General features: G+C 40.1%; 1 long non-coding RNA gene across 2 annotated transcripts; it reads left to right on the forward strand.

Annotated features, from left to right (window-relative positions):
- On the forward strand, positions 1-2,518 carry LOC120443135. Of its 2 annotated transcripts, none has more exons than XR_005615171.1 (5): positions 1-56; positions 454-588; positions 1,800-1,906; positions 2,060-2,150; positions 2,363-2,518. It is a non-coding gene; the product is annotated as an uncharacterized LOC120443135 (long non-coding RNA). The 2 variants fall into 2 exon arrangements; XR_005615170.1 differs by having other exon boundaries at positions 2,366-2,518.
- The last annotated feature ends 13,098 nt before the right edge of the window (positions 2,519-15,616 follow it).

Genomic DNA, 15,616 nt, shown 5'->3' on the forward strand with positions numbered 1-15,616 from the left:
GGAACAGCTGTGGTCCACTCTTGAGCTCTAGCAACTTGCATTCATTCCCTTTCAAGGTGATCACAGGCTGTTAAGTATTGCAGACTGGATTCAGTTCCCCTAGAAATTGCTTACTCTGTATAACTGCTAAAGGGTGTTAAGTAGGATTATCATGGGTTATCTACAGTTTGGCATATAGTAGGGTGGACCCTGAATGACTGTTTCCCCTGTTTTGTTGCAGGCCTACTCACTGCTGCTGTCTTGTTGTAGCCTTGTTGTTGTTTTACTGTAATATAGACTGGCATTCACTTGTTCCTTGTTTTATGGTATTTTACTCTTGATTGTTTGTTATCTTTTAAACATGTTTTTAAAAGGAGTTGTATCTTGTTTTTTCTTGTTATCTCGTATTTGCTCTTGTTTTGTTTATATCTCATTTACTGAGTTGTTTGATATTTTATATGTTTTGATTTATAGGTTTTGTTGGGGTTTTTTGCTTTAGTGGAGGCACGGCAGCTTGTTGTGGGGGCTAGGCGTGTGTGGTGGAATCCCACCTGATGCATGTGTGTGTACATACACACTAGGAAATAGGACTGCAGTGAGACTACACTGGTGAGTAACTGGTGGCATCCTTGGGCACTCCTCCCTGTAGGTTGCCTCCCCAATGGCCGGTCTCCACCATTTTGTTTAATTATTTTACTGACCTGCTATTTCAACCAGGGTAGCACTGTTGCAGCGAACCTTGTCCTTTTAATTAATGTTTGTTAATAAAGTGTTTTGATTAATGGTTTTTGTGTTGTCAGCCCTGCTACTTAAGAGGTTCTCTGGTTTTGCAGCTCTATGCTTTTAGTAGTTTTGTCTAAACTTTTTTTTTTTTTTTTGACTTGCCTTACCTCTGCTTGTTAATAACGAGCCTGTGGGCTTCTGTAACTAGTACAAGATTTGCACTAGTTACTGTAATCTCTCCTGGGGTGTAACTCCCTCCCCAGGTGGCGTTGTCAACACCATTTTGTTACCTTTACTGGTTATCTGACTTCACACCACCACATTATCAATACTCAATTCAAAAACTTTGAAGTTATGGGATTACATTATTACCTATGGAATTGGCTGCTTGCACATCTGGCAATGCAACATCAGTGCTGAAAGGTGTACACAGGTCTTAGAGCAACTTATGCTTCCATCGAGTTGACATCAGCAAGACCACGCTAAACCGCATACTGCATACAGTAGAAGTACCTGGGTTTTAAAATGGCCTGCCTGCAGTTCGAGGAAAAAACACTGGGTGCATGAAACGGAAGATATGTCAAAAAGGACCCAGGACTGTGGAGCAGCTAGAATCCTTTGGCAAACAAAAATGTTTGTATGTGTGGTTTTATTTTGTTTGTTTTGTTTTTTTTGACCCAGTATTTAAATATATTTTTGTTTCTGAGTAAATTATTTTCTTGTGCTTTTGTGTTTGATGATGTTTCCTCTGTGTCCAGTCTGTCTCTGCCTCATCTGAGAGTCCTGTCTTTAGTATCTTAGTGTTTTATTCTTTTGTCCAGTTGTTTTGTCTTACTTTAAGTGTGTGTGTGTGTGTGTGTGTGTGTGTGTGTGTGTGTGTGTGTGTGTGTGTGTGTGTGTGTGTGTGTGTGAGAGAAGCTCGCTTCCATGCAATAATGATACTGAGGTAAGTTGTTAAGGACGTCCAGAGCTTTCATAAATTCTGATACAAAATTACAACGTAATTGAATTTTCAGAAGGAAAATGTGATATTTTTTTTTTAGGAAACTCAAGCCTGCTTTAATGTTAGCTTATAACCAGTGGTTGTTGTTGTATAGCTGGTTCGCTGTTGGAGGAGGAGGGTGACATTTTAATAAAATACCAGGCATGCTGTCTCTTTCCTTCACTCCTTTGGTGACAAGAACCCTATCTCATATGATAAAAAGTAGGTATGATCCTTCATATCTTGATTTTGTCTTGCAGACAACTGACTATACCTTTAAAACTTTTGTGTTACATCTTGTGCATGATTTGGAGAAAGACCTGTTAAGACCTGTTTGGAGAAAGACCTTTTTTTTTTTTTTTTTTTTTTTTGTAGTATCCCAGTTTTGCTTTCTTAAGGAATGAGGAATGACTCACAGTGTGCATTAGCAGTCACCTGTACCGAATAAATGAGCTGTGGCATAAAGGTGAGTCCAAGAGCAGATTAGACTATTATATTATAAATATTAGCATTATGGCAGAAAAACAGCCCACCTTGCTTCCACTCCACGGTCCACTCTGTGGTGTTAGGACACAACTTAAGGAGGTCAGAGGTCACGTTTTTGGGGACAGTCTCTCTGGAGGTGATGATTTTCACTTTACCTTTGAAAAGATGACATATTATTACTGTATTCCCCAGCAGGGCTGAAGTGCTATGTTAGAATAAGGATATCTTGTTACCGGAGCTGTCCATCACAGTGAATGTGAGCCCACCTCCGATCCCCGAACTCTGTGGGTTGATGATGGAGGTGCACAGCAGTGCAGCAATGGCAGCATCTACTGCAGAGCCACCTTTCTGAAGAATGTCCCTGAAACAGTTCATTGTTATCACTTTAGTGTTATTGTTATCATTAGTGTTAGGGGTGCATAATTGATTTCATTTTAATCTTTATTAAATTTGTGATGTCCCACAATAAATTGCCATGACTGAATAACACGATGATGTGTTGTCTTTGTTGTTGCATGTGCTAGGGATGCACAGTTCATTGAATTTTAATCTCAATCACGTCCCAGACAAAAAGGAGGATCTTGAAATCTATAAATCACTTTTTTGGCTTTCTGTGGGGAGTCTAGCATCAGGACTGTAGGGTAATTTCCAATAGTCCAAGTTAAAAAAAAAAAAGAGTCTATGGCTTATGTGTGTTCCTGGTTTCCAAAAGAAATGCTTCCAGTTGAATTATTATTTGAACATTGTTTATTTATTACAAACTGAAGAAGTAACAATGAACTCCCTCCTAAATAAGCATGAAAAGTTCCAAAGAATGAGCATTTATCCAGAATTAGCTGTGCACATGGTCAGAAAGCTGTGAGACTCCGAACCTCTCTGTCCATGCTCCTCCTCTTTCCAATCACACATGCTGCTATTGCACTTACATACTTCAAGTGGTAGACACATTTTAGATTCTAATCCCAAACAGTGACATGACCTTACAAATGTTCAAATTTATTAATCCTGACTAGATGAATTATGTAGTAAATCTATGATTTATAAAACAGACATGAACTCGATCGTAAATTAAAATATAAAGCAGACGCTTGGCAGCTACATTACCGGCCCCTAATTGTTCTAATAATGTATTGCCTGAGAACAGTTGCCACATTTTTTTTTAACTTAACAAACATAATATGAATCTCATTGCTCATTGTTGGCTCATTGTTGGGGCTTAGTCTTTACCACTTGCCCTTTCAGATTCCACAAGCAGACAAATCTTGGTGATGGGTCTGTCCAAAACATTAGTCTTAGACTCGGCAGACGAGACCCTACTTGTCTGGAACTGTTTTGAAGATGTTTCCCATAATCAATGAGTTTCGTGTCTAATGATGAGGCCAGCTCTGTGTGCACTGCATGAATTGCTAAACAAGTGACTATAATGCCATATCTTTTTAAGATGGTTCTTCCACATCTTACTTCCAATGGGTCGAAGTAGTCTACACCAACCCCGGTAAAAGGGTGGATCATCTGGCAACACTCGCTCTTGTGGAAGATCAACCATCAGTTGTTTTCCAACTTTCCCGTGTAAGCGGCGACATGTCACACACTTTGCGATGATCTTTTTAATGGCTGTGTTGGTGCTTGGGATCCAAAACTTCAGTCGCAATTCAGAGAGCATGTGACGCCCTCCATGCCCAGTTTCTTCATGTATCTGTTGGATGACTAAATCAGAAATGTGAAAGTCTCTAGACAAGATAATAGGCTGCATAGCAATTTCTGGCATAGCTTCCCAAGTCAGCCTTCCACCAACTCTCAACAGATCCCCTCTTGTAGTATGGGGTTGGGTTTGTATAAGTGGCTAGTGCGCTTCATACTTTGTCTCTTGTGTTGAGCTGAAACTTTTGAGAATTTCTCCTTTTGACAAAATCTGATTATGTCAAGCTCTGCTTGATCCAGGTCTTCCACTGAAATTTGTGTAGGCTTAAAGCTTGTCTTGAAACTGTCAATCTCACTGTGTATCAGCTGTCAATCATTGTCTAGGCTATTGTCCACACTGGCTATATATAGCTCTTTATGTTTTTGACAGAGACTCCAAAGTAAGGCTTTAAGTTTCAGAAGCCACACCACTGCTCTTTTCAACTTTATCCATGAGGAGAGGTAGTTTATCAGTCTCTTGAATGGAGCAACATTTTCTTACACCTTTATCTTGTTTACTGTGACTCTCTTGATCTCAGGATGTCCAGAAGTGATTTCTGAATAATTCAATGGCATGTTAGGCCAAAACTCTACCGGACTGCGAAGAAAATCTGGCCCAGACATCCATGTAGTGTTCTTCATAAATTCTTCTACTCTTTGCTCTCTCGAGGCACAGTCAGCTGGATTCTTGTCTGTGCTGATGTGTTTGCACTGTTCCACATCAGAACTGCAACTCTGTTTGCAACAAATGTAGGAAAACATGTGGTCTCATTCTGGAGATACTGGAGCACCACCGTACTGTCTGTCCAAAAACTGATTCTGCAAGGCTCAGTTGTAGCTCTCTCCTCAGGACACTATCCATCCTAATGACTACTGTAGCCGCAGTCAGTTCCAGACAGGATATTGTAGGAGGCCTGAGAGGCGCCCATCTGGACTTGACCATTATCAATGCACATTGTGTCTCATTGCTTGTGTTACGCATGAATAGGTAGCTGACTGATCCATATGCATCCTCACTTGCGTCTACAAAGTGATCTAGTTGCACAAATACATAATTTCCAAATTCTTTGGGTTTGAAACAAAGCAGGAAGGCTGGTTAACTAGTCAAACCACCGCGTCCTCATGTGCTCAGGTAAGTCGTCATCCCATCCAATCTTCAATCTGCACAGTTCCTTCTTGCTGGCAAAACCACTGGTGCCAAAATGCCCAATGGGGCATACACTTATCCAATAACAGAGAGAAGTCCCCTTCTTGTGAATGGGCCATCTTTGATGTCGATCTTAAATCTGAATGCGTCTGACTCAACACACCAATTGAGACCAAGCACCCTCTTGAGTGGAACTTTGCCATGATCCAGGTCCAGGGTTTTCATTTGTGCTGCCAGTTCAGATTTTGGGATGGAGTCAAGCACCTTCCTTCTGTTGCTCACCCATTTGTTGAGACGGAAGCCTCCATCGGCAGAGATTTTCATTAGATCTTGACACATTGATATAGCTGCCTCCTCTGTAGCTACAGACTTGAGACAGTCCTCAATGTAAAAGTTCTGCAAGACTATTTGAACAACTTCAGCTCTGAATTGCCTACTTTGGTCTACAGTGCACTTCCTCAAAGCAAAATTGGTGCAACTGGGTGAGGATGTGGCCCCAAACAAGTGCACAGTCATCTTGTGCTTAGTCAAAGCTTGATTGCAGTTGCCACCTGTCCACGAGAGGAACCTAAGTAAGTCAGAATCATTGTCAGGCACCTTCACCTGGTAAAAGATTACTTCCACTTCCACCATAATTGCAACAGGTTCCTGTCTAAATTGTATTACAACACCAATCAGACTGCTGGTCAAATCTAGACCCTGAAGAAGTTGACCATTCAGGGATGTGCCCTGATAGGATGCTGCTCAGTCGAACACAACTCTTACTTTCTGCTTCACAGGGTGGTATACGACGTGATCCGTTATATACCACACTTTCCCTTCTTTGTGCGCCAATTCATCATTTGACAGTAGCCTTTTTTAAAAGGTCTTCCATGAAGTCTCTGTACTCTCATTGGAAGCAGTCATTCCTAAGAAATTAAAACCTCAAGCTACATGCTCGTTGCTCAGCAACTGAGCAATTATTTGGCATGCTGACCAATTTGTTTTTCGGAGGTAGGCATATTGTGTGGTGGCCGTCCATTCTTTTGCAGATTCCATGACCATGTCCACAAACTGATGGTCCTTGCTTGGCATTTCCACTTCATCATGTTTTCCTCCCTCTGGAAAATCCACCATGAACTGTCGAAGCTACAGGTTCTCTAAACCACTCACTGATATGTGGTTTGCCATAACCTTGGTTGGCTTCTTTTGTCTTGTGAGATTATTCTGTTATCATATGTTACCTTATATCTGTAATCAAAGTAGTTGAATTAGGATACTGCTGTAGGTCATATTATACCCCTTAGTATAGAGTGTGTGATCAGTATGTAGTTTTAGTTTGCATTATACTTCTGACTTAAAAGAGTGTGAAAAATTATTACATCTATTGGATTGACCTGTATTATTCGACACTGTTGAATGTGCTACATGGTTTCTTGAGATTTCATACTGCTGAATCATGAAGAGAATGTTGGGTGCAGAGGGCCTTGTGCCGATAATAGAAGAGACAGGCCACATTCCATACCCCCACCTTTACAGAGAGCAGAAAAACAAGGAGCCGAGGTCATAACTTAGGCGCTGTAAGAGAGAAAGAATGTGAATGTTTAGGCTTTTACGACTAGGTGGGGGCCACTAGAGGCTATAAGAAGCTGAGTAACCCGTCACCATTTTGAGATTTGCTGTGACCCTCTTCATGCATGTCTCCCTATTATGATGGCTTGTGCTCATAGGTGTTGAATTGTATGGAAATTCAACACTGTGCTTCCTTCAGCCCAAAGATTAAAAGAATTGGGAGATTTTAACAGTCTGCATGACAGCAATTTTCTCTTAAAGGGTCATTCACAGTCCAACCTAGCTTGGGCCTTACAGTGTACGGTCTATTACCTACACTGCTTACAATGGCTCCATTGCTTTAGGTACATTTGCTCCAATAAGCAATCCAATATCAGCCTCAATTTGAGGCAGTTTTACTTCTTTAACCCTCGGAGGTCGACGGACGCGCCAGTGCGTCAAAATCACATGACTAAGAGGGGGGAACTGGGGGAAGTTTTAGGAATGACACCAGCGAGAGAAATAGCGAGCGAGCAAAAGAAAGAGAGAGAGAGAGAGAGTTTTGATACGTGAGAGATTTGTAATGTTTAGCGTGTTTGGAGGCTATAATAAGTGTGTTGTGTAATCATCGTTTTGTTTTGTGTGTCAGTTATACTGATGAATGTCACAGTTGCTCCCGAAAGTCACCAAAGACAGACTGAAATATAAATGCTGTCTCCAGCTAGAAAACAGGAGGAGTAATACACTCCACAGAGTTTAGGTCTGTGGTGTGCTCCTCTGTCTTATAGTGGACAGAAACTATTTTTGGAGTGGCACAAATAATTTGTGTGGCATCTTATTTGATGTAGCACACCTAAGAGTTTTAAACGCTTATATAAAAATCGCCTGAGGCCTTGGCTGCATTTTTAGGTAAATAGTACCATATAACTTTGTTGTTTGCAAAACTTGTGCATATGTTTTAGAAATGTACAATTTCTTTTTGCATTTCAAGTTATGAAAATGATTCGTTAAACATGTTTGTGGTTTACACAGTAAAAAGTATAACTATTTTCTACTAGGCTTTTAAGTTTTTTTGTCTGAATTTAGATCAATTGTGCTAATACAGTATGTCAAAATGAAAAAAATAACTCTAATTTCAGATATTTGAGGTTGTGCTGAAAATTAATTTTCAATTAAATTAATTTTTCAATTATACCATGGACCCCACAGGGTTAAGGTAAAGCCACCTTTTGAGATCCTTCTGTAGGGGTATGTTTTCTTTCCCTACAGGTATTGTCCTTTGTGTGAAGACATCTGGCAGATCAATAAAGTCATCACCAGATAAACTACTGACCTCCAAGCCTGACACCACATGAGTTCATTCATTGATCTCAGTAGTATGTCAGTTTTCCTTCCAGTGAGCTTCAATTTATCCATTAATGTCTCTGTACAAAATGTGGTAGAGCTTCCTGGGTTCAAGAAGGCGTAAGTCTACACTACTGCATTTCACTTCTTGGCCTTGACCTGGACAGCAACTATTGCAAGTGTTCAGCCGTCTTCCCCGACCCCAGTTGGCCCACTATCCTCAGACTCTGCACAGACAAAGGCACTTAAGATAGTTTGACTTTCACTGTTCTTAGTTTTCTTTTCTGCATCAGCAGACAAGCTGACTAAGACCAGTGTAAGGTCAGTTGCAATAGTCCAAGTGGAAGGAAATGAGAGCATTAATTACAATTTCACCATCTTTCACTAAAGAAAAGGCCTCATTTCAACATGGAGCAGAGATGGAGGTGTTTTTAGCCACTAAGTTAAAAATAATAATATAATAATACATTTTATTTATAGGCGCCTTTAAGATCCTCAAGGTCTCCTTACATGAAATACAAATATGTCAAATATCACACCAAGAGTTTTTGCATAGGGTTTGACGCTGGACAGATTGTGAAGCTGACCACAAAGCTCTCTGACGGAACTAAGCACTTTGAGTGCTCAGTTTCAGTAGAAAAGAAATTTAAACAATTAATTAATTAAACAAAAATTTAAAAGTGAAAGGAGTGCTCTGTGGATTTAATCCCTATGTGTTAAAGTTTGTATCCAAAGAAGCAGAAAAGACAGTCGCATTGTGTTGGCAAATAAATAAAACAGTGGAAGTAAAATGGTTACATAGTGTTTCAAACAAATAAACTGAGAAAAATTTGAAAGCAGAAGCAAAAAGAGGTAAAATAAGACTGAAGATTGCAAGGTTTAAGTTAACTGAATTTAACTTAGAAAAAGCTGAGTAATTAAAAAAAAGAAATGAAAGAATCAGAAAAATGTTGAATGTAAGCTGATATTCTTTAGGGGACTCAGAAGACTTGATAGTAGATTTGTGACTTAAACAAGTCGCTTTCAACCAAGGAAGGTATGAACTACATTCCAGGTTCCTTCTATACCAGGTAGGATTGTGCTAGGTAGCTGATATGCATTTACATGTAAATGTTTTAGAAATATCTCTTTAAAGATTTGTTTTCATGTTAGCTTAAAATAAAATATCACTGCTGGTACTGAAACTTAAGTATGGGTTTAAATGTAATGCTTAGGAGAGGCAAAGCATGATATCCAGACATTGGTCCAGCATGTCTATTACATTTGCCGTGATACTGGGATGTTATTCCCTATAATCCTCTATGTTGTCAGTACAAACAATGTCAGTAAAAACAGAGATTTGTCAGTCGGAAACAAAACAGGTCTTAGGTCCAGATCTTTAAAGTGAACGATGGGATTCTATTCCACACACACACACACACACACACACACACACACACACACACACACACACACACACACACACACACACACACACACACACACACAGAAGCAGCAGGAAGAGAGACAAGTAAGACAACAGTAGGTCCAAAGAAAACCGACTGGAAAGGTGGAAAAATTAAACAGTGAAATTTGGATGCACTTCAATTGCATTGTAATACAAAGACTAACTAAAACTTTCTATGATGCTACTTTCTTAAAGTAGAGAAAGCCAATGTATATTTTGTTGCGTAATTGTCCATCATTTTACTGTAAATGGTTGAAATTTTATAAATATTATAGATGCAATCAGAGACTGGATTTTTTTGGGGGGGGGGGCAAACTGAGATGGGTATTTGTTTTTGTTACATGTTGAGAAAAATAAGCCATACAAATAATAAAAATTTGACATAATGTATATTTTATACATTAGTAATTTCTTTTACTCAAGATTTTACTTTATTTTGTTAATAAATCATTTTTGGAAACAAAAAAATTTGATGACCTGCTTGGAACCAAACAAGCAGACTCTTTTCAGTGAGCTGAGCCATAACAACCAGCTGTCTTAAAAGAGTTAGAATTCCCATCACTAGTAAGAAACATAGTTTTAAATAGTTCTAAATAGCATTACTATTATTATGACCTTCAGACAAATATATTGACCTCGAAGAAGAAGTCAAAGGTCAAATGTGGCATGATATTTTTAATTTTTATATTGTACTTTTTATATGTTGACGATCAGAGATGGTTAGTAATGTGTCAAGTGATAAGTAAAGTAAGGGAGTACTATTGCAAAAAAGTAATTGGATTACTGTTACTTTCCCATGAGCACGCTGTGTTACTTTGTTTGTGAGAGTGTCTCATGACAATGACGTAAGTGCGTGCGACGTTCGTAGAAACAGATGTGTGTATGTTGGGGGTGTCCAAATTCATAGGCTGCATCCTCCTGAGGCCACATTTATAGGCTGATTACGTTACAGTGACGTGACTAAGGCTGTCCAAATTCATAGACTCCTCCAAATGCAGCCGACCAATGTGTCCTCCCTTTCTCCAGATTTAAAGGATGGGTCGGGTGTATCCTTCATGGCCAACCATATCCCAGAATTCATAGCACGGCCAAGCCAATTCCAGTTTCCAACAATGGCGGCTGCTACTTTTACAGTTTTACTTTTTCTGGGTCACAAAGTAAACTTTGAAGATATTTTCAGGCGAGAACGTAGCTGTGTAAACTTCAAATATCTGCTTGGTTTATATATATATACTGGAAGTGTATACCCAGCACTTCCAGTATATATATATTCTACAAATGGTCCATCTAGCCAGATGTATACAAGCTGCGCTATGGCTACACCCAGAGAGTTTAACGACGACCAACCTGCACTGAGTCCCCATCCCAGCAGGGTGCAATGCATTTCTGGACATCCGGAGGACTTCGAACTTACCTACCCTCACCGTCTTTATAGTCCCACAGTAAGATCAGCATCACCACCGACACTAACTTATTCTGCATCACTCAGCACTGGGTGTTCCCCTAGCTACCCCGCAGCTATTCGTTATGGTACAGCAAGTCCAGAGGATAGATGGCTAGATAGATGAATTGGATAGGATAGATGAACAATAAGCCAGTAGATGAAAGAACTTGAAGTGGAAATGGACAGGGTCAGATTGCCTTCGTATCCACAGAGTGCACATCTACCTCACCCTTCATACCACTATGCCGCATTTCAGCCACATTACAGTAGCGTCCCCCATTTAGAACTGGGTTACCCTGTTCGGCCTCCCAGTCCAAGAGCTGCACCTACCATTCAGCAGGAGGCTCTACACACTCCACACAAGTCCCTGTTCCTCAAGTGCAGGTTGACACTGCTGCATCAAACACATAACCTGCTTCAGAAGCCATGCCTATACCGGCCTCCGCATCCACAGCTCCTCCAGCCCGCTTGCTTCCATTGCCAAAGCAGCCTGTACCTCCTGCTTCAATGCAGCCAGAACCACATGTGCCTCAGCCAGTGCCTCCTACCACACCTTTACAGCCTGAGCATGCCCCGCCAGAGCAGCAGTATGATGCACTTCCCAGGGACTGGCAGTCTGCTCCACCACCATATCCACCTGTGCATTATCCTAGAACACCCCATGTTCAGCACTATTATCCAACACAGTAGACAGCTCTCATCAGCCCATTATGATGGAAATGGCAATTGCTTCATCATTTGGCATTCCTAAACCTAAACTGACTGTATACAGTTCAGGGAAAGAAAGTGGTTTTCTTATGCTCTAAAGGGTCTGGACAGCTTACTAGTGCAGACTGTAAGTATCAGATCCTGCTTGACCATCTCACATTCCTCTCTGCACTTGAAGTGTTGAAGAGGTATGTCAACAGTCAGACCCCATACACAAGTGCCACGCAAGCCCTCACACAGAGGTAGGGACAGCCAAGGCAGCTAGTGCCGGGAGAACTGAAGACCTTTTTGAATGCCCCAGCAGTCAGAGCCAGAGATTATCAAGGGTTTGAGGACTTTGCTACCACAGTTGGAACTCTGGTGGGAATGCTGAGTACAATGGAGGGCCCCTCATCGTCAGAGTTGAGGTGTGGGCCTCAGCTGTCAGCTGTCAAATATGACACCAAGGTTTCTGAGGCTCGATTTAACAGAAGAGTCTAAGAAGACCACGTGGTCTGGAGCAATAATTCAAGTTTCTGTTTTCTCAGAGTTTAGTTGGAGAAAATTGTCATTCAACCACTGGTTGATTTCTGTTAGGCAATTACTTAAATTAGACAATTTATAAAACTCAGAAATCCTGAAGGAACAGTACAGTTGAATGTCATCAGCATAGAGATGATTGGAGATATTTTTATAGCGCTTAATAATTTGGCCTAGGGGGAATACATACAGTAGAAAGAGAACTGGACCCAGGACAGATCCCTGAGGTACCCCAAATGGCAAAACTGTTAAGTCTGACATCACGTGATTTATGCAAAGAGTAAAAGATCTCTCAGACAAATATGACATAAACTATTTTAAAACAACACCAGTTATCCCAAATGAATTCTTGAGTCTGTTTATCATGATACTGTGATCTACAGTGTCAAAAGCAGAGCTGAGATCTAACAGGACCAGCACTGTGTACTCTCCAGAGTCTGCAGATATCAATAGATACTCTATGTAAGGCTGTTTCAGTGGAATGCAATTTACGAAAACCAGACTGGAAAGTGTCCATAACAGCATTTTTATCCAGGAAAAAGTTAGGTTGTTCTACTCCTACTTTTTCTAAAATCTTCTATATAAAAGGCAACTTGGATATTGGCCTATAACTGTTAGGAAGACATGGATCCAGCTGAGATTTCTTTAATAATATTGTGATTTCTTTAATAATGTATAATAATATATTAATATTGGCTCAACGACAGCTTGTTTAAAGAAGCTGGGAACTGAGCCAGTATGAAGAGAAGTATTTATCATTTCCACAATACAGGGGCCAATGGAATCAAACACACTAGTGAAAAGTGAAGATGGAAGGACATCAAGGGGGCTTGAAGTCTGTTTTATATGACAAAGCAGGACTCTGATGTCTTGTAATGTAACAGGAGTAAAAGAGGACCAAGTATCAGAGGAGAGCAAATTGAAAGTTTGATACTGAGAAGATGATGGAGAGATATTTGACCTGATGGCAGTGACCTTATTTGTGAAATAGTTCATAAACTCATTGCATTCAGAGGTTGAGTGAACTGGTGCACAAGGAGCATCTGGAGAAACAATACTCTTAATTGTTTTAAACAAGAATTTAGGGTCTTTCTTTTTAGAAGCTATGAGGTGTGAAAAATACTCTGTTCTGGCATTTTTCCACATGTCATTTAGTAAGAGGATAGATTCTTTAAGGTGTAAGCTATATACCTCAAGCTTGGAAGCCTTCCACAAACGTTCTAGCTTGCGACAATATCTCCTGAAATTATGAATGTTTTCATTTATCCAAGGACGAGATTTCAAACATAGCACAGTACTTTTTTTCAGAGGTTCCACCATGTCTAAAATATAATGAATTGGACTCCCTTGTCTCATCTTTTAATAATCAGTGTAATTCTAAGTCATTTCAGCGTTAAACATGGCAGAGAATCTTTTGGTAACGTTCTGGTTTATAATTCGCCTTTCAATCATTATTTTGGGAGCCGGAGGCTCGAAATAAAACAAGTTAAAATAAATGCAGCTACGGTCACTCACATGGACATCTTCCACACAAATGTCATTTAAACCCAAGGAGAAAACAAGATCCAATGTGGGACCCTTTATATGTGTGGGACCAGAAACATGCTGCTTAAAGTTAAAAGACTCCGTGATAGTCATGAAGTCAGCAGCCATGTTACAGGATGCATCATCAATATGAAGGTTAAAATCTCCCAACATTACAACCTTTTCCAATTTAATAATGGATGACAGGAGGTCATTAAATTTAGTTAGAAAGACTAGACGGCAGAAAGACCCCCTGGACGGCAGGTCCAGGGGGTCGGTAGATTAAAATACAATAAAAGGTTTGCAAAGAGCCGACCTTATTCATTTGCAGCTCAAATGAAGTGAAGGAATCTGAATTCATCAGTCTACATGTGAATCTGTCCTGGTGCACAACAGCGAGTCCTCCGCCACGTCAAGTTACGATGATGGAGCAGCCAGTCGGACAAATTTCCTTCAGATGTATATAATCCATTTTTTGTTGCCACGTCTCAGTTAAACACATGAAGTTGAGAGATTCCTTCATAAAAAGATCGTTTAAAATTAACAATTTTTTAGTGATTGAGTAAGCGTTGAGCGGGGCAAACCTGATCGATGATGTTTGGTTGGTGCACTCAGCTGACTGCAGTGGCACTCGAATTAAACACCTGTGCGCAGGTTAATTACTTCTAATAAGGTAGCGATAACTACTGTGCTGATTTCTAAAATGAATAGAAGTGACGGCAGCAGCTTGGGAAGGGTTGATAATTTGAAAGACTGATTAGGGGATTAATTTTCTATAATAATAACCCCCAAAAACATCAGAGAGCAGAGTGCGAGACCACTGAACTTCATGGGTGATGAAGCCGTTTAGACATAGTCAGAACCGTGAGTTGGCTTAGAGAGAATGATTTTCTTGTCTTGAATGATTGTGTTGAGGGTGGATGCTAGGTGATGCTAGTGAAAGCACATGAGAAGTGAAGGGACGCCATGAAGAATTATGTGGACGGTGCAGTTTGGATGTCTTAAAAGGAGCAATAGAGGACAGAACCTCCAACATGATTTATTTGGACCAAGTCAGCCATTTAGGGAGAATAGTGCTAAAGGTTGTCCCAGTGTAATCAGTAATTATTTACTAATTACTTTTTTCAAGTAACTTGACAAACACTGTTGACAATACACCAAACTTGTAAGAATCACGGTTTCTTAGTTATAAGGCTATTTCTCCATTTTTGAACAATAATGGAAGGATGGAAATTTTTTAATAAACTTTTAATAATACCACACTGTGCAGCCTTACAAGTCAGAATTCATTCAAAACTATTGCTATTGTGTTTGCAGACAGAAAAATCGCAGGCGCGCACTCACACATGTCTGGTAAATTGTCTCATAAATAGGGAAATGGCGTGAAGATTTTGCATTGACCTGTATTATGCACATCACACTGAATTTTGCCTTTTATGAAATGGCATATTGGTTTTGTAAAGAAGGTGAAAGTAGAATGTAGTTATGAGTAGTTATCTTGTAAATAGATATAGAAAAAACATAAATCCATGATGATGACGCAGGTTACGCCATTCTCACAGATGTTTTAGCGCTAAAGTTTGTATTTGGAACAGTGCATAATATTATGCGTAATGTGAAAGCAAAAATGTGTCAGAAGTTTGAAATGTTACTCACCGTCCAATCTCTGAACATTTCCCGGAGTCTGCGGCCACTGCAGCTTTTGAGAACGTGCAATCAGTGTCCTTGCGCGACGGGGTAAAAAAACATTTACATTCACATACTCCGCAAATTACGCCAATTATAATTACAGCAATAATTAAGAGTACACTTAAGAAGATAACCCAGCATTTTATATTTTTGCATCCTAGTCTTTGATCTCCTGACTCAGGCATCGCTGTTTTCTTCTCTGCGTAATTCACTTCCTCTGAAAGTTTACAGCTTGTTCATTTTCCAAGATGGCACAGTGACGTACTGCGCACATATATCCGCTGTGTGGGTACTGGTAGGCGCAGCTTAGCGGAGACGTGTGTTTGTTCATTGGTAAGCAGAGCTACCTCCTACGATGTTTAACGCTGCTTCCTCTACCTCTCTCTGTGGAACTGACCAGTGGAACCATGAGGT

Source organism: Oreochromis aureus, linkage group 12, assembly GCF_013358895.1.
Source record: "Oreochromis aureus strain Israel breed Guangdong linkage group 12, ZZ_aureus, whole genome shotgun sequence".
Taxonomy (NCBI): domain Eukaryota; kingdom Metazoa; phylum Chordata; class Actinopteri; order Cichliformes; family Cichlidae; genus Oreochromis; species Oreochromis aureus.